This window comes from Thamnophis elegans, chromosome 2 (assembly GCF_009769535.1).
Source record: "Thamnophis elegans isolate rThaEle1 chromosome 2, rThaEle1.pri, whole genome shotgun sequence".
Taxonomy (NCBI): Eukaryota; Metazoa; Chordata; class Lepidosauria; order Squamata; family Colubridae; genus Thamnophis; species Thamnophis elegans.
Window position 1 is genome coordinate 61,702,252 of NC_045542.1, and position 6,372 is coordinate 61,708,623.

General features: G+C 36.4%; 1 pseudogene; it reads right to left on the bottom strand.

Moving 5' to 3' along the window:
- Positions 1–3,172, bottom strand: part of LOC116523927 — a 35,283-nt pseudogene extending 32,111 nt beyond the window's left edge.
- Between the last annotated feature and the right edge of the window lie 3,200 nt (positions 3,173–6,372).

A 6,372-nucleotide genomic window follows, 5' to 3' on the forward strand; every position in this document is an offset into this window, starting at 1 on the left:
ACCCACATACTGGCACTTCATTTAATATTTCTAAAATCCTCCAGTAACACTGAATCCTTATGTCCTATTCTAGCCAAACATCCATAATATTTAGTAACAAACTTTTCTAATCCTCCTTTCCAGATCACTGTTTGCAATTTTCATCCAGTTTCCTTATATTGTACCCATACATATATACAGATTGTCATCATTATCCCTCCTTTATTTTCCTATATCTTGTATCATAACATTTTCCCCCTAATAATCAAAACTTAACTGTATCTAACTTAATTCTTTTTTATTAACCTTTGTATATAATCCAAAAAGAATTCTAATCTTCCTTTCATGGGCACCATTCAATATTCATATCCAATTATTACTTATCATAACACTACACATTGTATACATTATTATCATTATCAATTATTTCTTTAACTATATCTATTATCACTAAATTTCACTAACTTAGTTTTAAGTTATATTCTTCCATCTATCAACCTGTATCTTTCCAATAACAAAACATTCTCATATCTTCTGCCATTTGTGGTACCAATCCTCTAGTCATTTTCTTGATCAGTTTTGTATGGACTCCTCTTAGCAACTCCTTGCTTATAAGATCTCTCATATAATCTTAATGCCCTCTTTCTGTTTCCTTATTTAGTTTGTCTTTGATTGTCAGCAGTGTTATCAAAACTTTTGCTAGTGGAATTTCTTTCTTTAAATCCATAGGTTCTTTAATTTTATCTTACTCTATAGCTTGACTTTTGAAATAGATTTCCTCTCCATTTAATTCCTCTTTTTGCATTCTAGTCTTTCCATTTTCAGGAACAAACCAATTACCATAGATATCAGCAGGTTTAGTCTCTATATATTCATTTTTCACTTCGGTTTTTTGAGTTGCAATCACCTCATTTTGCATTTGATGAACATTTTCATTTTTTTCATCATATTTTCTTGTTGTGCTCTAGGTATTCCAGTTTTTTCTCTGCTATATTTGATAATTTCTGTATTTCTGAAAATATATTTTGCAAAGTCAAGACCTCTATTTTTCCTTGGGATTGTGTCATTCTGACAAACACAGCTACTCTAGCTTGAAAGATCAACAAAATTAAAGCATAGCTTCACAAAGAATGCTGCTCTCATTTTTCTCAGGTTGAAAACATACTTCAAAGGGACATTTGTGTGCTCTTATCAGCCTATAGCCAAACAGTAAAGCCTTGTGGTGCCAAATCAAAGCAATCCATGAAAGAAAGAAAAAGCGTTCTGTTTTGAGTACACAAAACTCCGATCAACAATGCCACCCAGCCTCCAGAGCAGAGACACTATTAAATAGTTTTTTTGTATCTTTTTTGTATATCAAATTAGAAAAAGAGGTCCAATCTTTAAATGAATTAGAAAAATACCCACAGCAATAAAAGAGGAAAACTTTACTCTGTAAATTACAGAGAGTCACAAAGAGAAGGTAGAAGAAAAATTAATCCATCTGTTTCAAAAGCTTTGCATAGATTTGATCATGTAAATAACATTTAAAAAGTAAGATAACCACTGTCCAAAACCATTCCAAATTTAGTTCCGCCACTTGATTCTTCTATTCTTTAATTTACATTTTTGTGTTTTTAATCTCTTTTTTTAAAACAATAAAAATTCCTCACCAGCTGGAAGCATTTTCTCTTTCTGTATCCTTCTGTTTTGGAGCCACCCCAACTTTGTCAGTCTTGGCTGGATTTTTTGTATATTATTTATTGATTAGGTATTTTCATGTCAAGAAAAATATATTTCATAACATGGGCAAATTATTCCTTCTTGAAATACTATAGTATTAGTATTAGTATTAGTATTAGTATTTAATAAATTTATAGGCCACCCAATCCCGAAGGACTCCGGGCATATATAAAAAGAGCAACATTCTGCCCTATGCCAGTAATGGTGAACCTTTTCAGCAGTGAGTGCTGAAAAGGGAGCAAGCATGTTCATCTGGGATGCAACCTGGAAGAGAAGCTGCCCAGGTGGCATGCACGTTTTGTAAAATGAACTTCTGGTTTCCGGCACACACATGAGCAATTGTCAGCTAGTTTTCTGGTTACTGCTGCGCATGTGACAATCAGCTGGGTGGCGTGCATGCGCAGATGCACGCTGGAAAACCGAAGACCCGCTCTTCCACTTCTGGCACTGCTGCATGCAAGAAGGCCAGCTGGTCAAACTTGGAAGAGGAACAGGCAATGCCATGCGTGCCAGGCGACATGGGTACCTGTGCCACTTTGGGCACGTGTGCCATAGGTTCGCCATATTCCCTTCAGTGCTATTAATGTGTCATTCCCATGCCTTTTTTGGCTTAAAAGATTGCTCACCTCTTCATAAAATAAGCAACAACCAACAATTAATTGTGCTATAAATAGGTAAAATACAAAACATCAATTTTATAGATATAAAATATTATAAAATAACTAATACAAGCCCCGTCTATTTCTTTATTCTTTCCAAACTAATAGGATGATGGAGCAAAATTATCTGTCTACCTACCCATCTGTCATCAACAGAATAAAGCTCCCCAAATACAGAATACATCTGGATAAAATTTTGCTTGTGGACAGTAGCTGGACAGCATATTGCATTTGAAAGTGAAGCAGTTCAGGCTTGGGCTGTGGAGATAACACTATCTCAAAAAAAAAAAAATTCCCCCAGGCAATTGGGCAACAACTGGATATGGTTATTATTGCTTCCTTCTAAGACCTGCTTCTTCCTCCCACCTAGCCACAAGATCAAGAACCAAACTAGTATTAAGATATTGGGAAGAATTCCAGGAATGATGCTCTGCAGGCTTTCCTTGTTTTCAATCTTCTGGTATCTTGTTCAAATAACGCAACTTTTTTTTGCAGCAACAGCAAACTTTGCAACTTAGTTCCTGATTAGGGAATTAGTGTCTGACTGAAAACAGTTAACCAACCAACTGCTTTATTAAAGATTGTTCCTCTGCAAGATAACAGGAGGTAATTATATATTTCTGGGAAAAGCTGGGTCTCAGAAATAAAGCACAAGAAATATTTTCAGTTTTGAAGCTTCTAGAAATACATAAATGAGTTCCAAGTACTTCTATTCTGTGTTTGCCTAGAGCGGGGATGTCAAACTCGTGGCTTGCATGCCGAATGCGTAACGTGTTGACCAGAAGTCCCAATACACCACATGATGCTTCCATGACGACACAAGTTGGACAGCCCCAGCCTAGAGCCTTGTTTGATGCTTTAATTTTTTAGATTCCCTCTCCAATGAGCATCAACAGTAAAAACTATATATTTATGATTAGCTACACCATTTATCCCTTAATAAGGGTAAGTAGGGAAAAGTCTTCCAACCCTGAATAGTCATCAAATGCAATAAACAAAATAACAGAGTTGGAAGGGACATTGGAAGTCTTCATATCCAACCCCCTGCTCAAGCATGAGACACTATACCACTATACCAGAAAAATGGCTATTCAGTAGGACATGCCAATTTTTTGAACTTTCAATTTCCAAACATTAGGGATGCTCAAAAGTTGTGAACATGACTTGGGGTTTATAAATATATTTTGGTTAGTTTAAGATAATTTAGATGTGTATGGAAATTTTTGAATGGATTTCAAAATCATCTTCATAGTATAAAAGTGACAGCATTTTTAATAATGGTAAATTAAATTACAATCCTGACAGCAAAGGAGGAGGAGGCAGCTTTGTTTTGGAAAAGGGGGAAATTTTCATGCAAAATGTTAAATTACAATAGCAAAATGCTTTGTATGATTAATAAATCAACATTGAATCCAATTTTCTGAATGAATTCACCTTTATTCCTAGATTGTCCTCTTGTTAGGAGTCTCAAGGACTTAGTTGAGGGCACTGGATAACAGGAAGTTTTGTTTCTTACTGTCTCAAGACCAAATGTGGGGAAACAATACTCTAGTATTGCTCATATGAAAGAGAACTTGAAAATCAGTGAATACAAATATGGCAAATACTTTATCAATATAGTTGAAAAAAATAATTTTGACTCATAAATATATAAAGTTTATCAAAGAAATTGGTCCCTGTGTTTATTTTATGTTATTTGCAATTAAGTCTATTACACACTGTATCTCTAATGATATCAGAACAAATATAGCTTAAATATTTAAGAATTAGAACCATTTACTGAAAAACTATTGTGACCTTTCCTTCCAGCCATTTAAATATTTGGAGGAAAAAGCAGATAGAACATTTGAGAAGAGAGCTGATCATCAGATAAAAACAGATCATGTTGAAGAGCAAGCCTGCAGCTAAGGGTTATGATGTAAATGACCTCTGTCTTGCAATTTCCTAAGAAAATACTTAAAATGGCAGATTATACTAAAAAAAAAATACAACTTTTAAGCCTAAAATATTTATTTGACTATAAATCATATCATGATTAAATCAACCTCCTCCAATCTATCTGGTATGAATTATGGTCACAGTTAAACATTGCAGTCACCATGGATTGTGAAGATATCAGGCTGGAGATTGAAAGCATCCACTTTTCACTTTCTCTCTCAACATTAACAATATGTAAATTGTAAATAACATGATATGTTCAGAACCGCAAAGTATTTTTAGTACTATTTGAAAATAGGTAGGCATTTGAGGAAAGAAAACTCAGAACTAGGAGAAGGGCTTCAGAAATGATCATCAGGTTATTCTTCACTCATTCTTCTTGGAATTAATAGAAAGACTACACTATTCATTCATTCATTGCAAAACATATGGAAGATTTGAAGATCCACTTGGATAGAAATTCCTTGTAGATAAGTTAGAAGTATTTCTTTGAAAAGTCATGTTTTAAATTAGGTGGCTTTGTGATTTAAGCTGCTCAGAGTTAAAGAAACTGAACAACATAGAAACCTAAGTAAGCAATAAAATATAGATAGTCCTCAACGTGACATAATGGAGCCTGCCTGTTACAGTCACATGTCACAATGGCCATTAAGGAAAGCATCTCATTTAATGATCCCTCATCCCAGCTCTCTCCAGTGCCGTCATCAAATGAATGTACAGTTTGTAAAATGAAGGGGTGGGGGAGGCCCTTGCAGGCCTAGCATAAGCACAGGACCACCTGCCCCAGCCCTTCCACTCCCTCCAGGCATCCTATGTTCTGCTTCAAACCTCTGGAGTCCCCACAAACCTTTTCCAACTCCCCACCAGGTACCTCTGGGTCTTAGGCCTGATTTCTCCCCCACCCTCCTCCTCACTTACCTTTTGAAGAGCGCTGAGGCCTTTCAGAGTGCTATAACAGATCATAGATCATGCTGCAGAAAGCTTTCAGAAGCTTTCCAGTTGAGCAAATACAAAATTAACCATTCAAAATAACAGCATACATCATAACCCTAGTCAAATAAATTGAATGTGTATTCATTTTTCTTTACAAAACAATATTACAATTATTCAGATTTTTTTATCCTTGCTACAAATTACTTCATTGGAGTCTCAATCCAAGAATAGAAATTGTCAAAATTTTATCTGGGATTTTCATTTTTCTTTCCTTCTTAATTTTTAAAGCCTCGTCCAATGTTCTTTTTATATCTTTTTATATACAGACTGTTCCCAAGAAGACACAACATAGCTTGCATAATTTTTTCCAACACAGTCCCCATGCAGTTTGGGGTGAAATTCCTCAAAGTTATCTCTAAATGCCATTATAAATTGCTTGGGATGCGTGTGTGCGGCTGGCGCGAAGAACAGGGAGGCAATGATAGCATTTTGGGGGGGCGTGTTGAGACCTCTGGTAATTTTCAGCAGCCTCTAGCCATTCGCTGTTGCCAAAAAAGAGAGCTTGTGGAGTCTGGACCAGCTGCCACTGGAGGAAGGTAAGCCCAAAGAAAGAGGCTGTCATGGGGGAGGAAGTGGGACTAGGGCAAGGGCTTTTGAAGGAATGGAAATGGGACTGGCGAAGGGAGAGTGGGTGGCATGCAGGAGGAGGTCTTTGACAGATTAGTAAGGTGACCAGACATCCTGATTTTGGCGGGACAGTCACGATTTATAACAATTTGTCCCGTGTCCCAGGACGTTTTTAAAAAATCCCGATTTTCTGCCTTCATGTTGAAAGCCCAGTGGATTAGCTTAAGAAATCCTAACCAGGGCAAGACAAAAGACACTCTGTCTAAACCCTCTCTCTCTGTCTCAGTACTTTCATTGAAGATATTAAAACTTTAAAGCAAGAAAACGGACCCCCCGCTCTTTTACCTCCTTTTATAAGAAAAATGACCCAGTACCATAGAGCTCCAGGAAATACTTGGCTAGAGAAGTTGCAAGTGTTCCTTCCTGGATTTTCTGGAGGGGAGGGGCACGGAGGTTGGAGGTCGGCTCGTGTGGAAAAAATGGTGGCAAAGTTTCTTTGAAAAATATTTCCTTG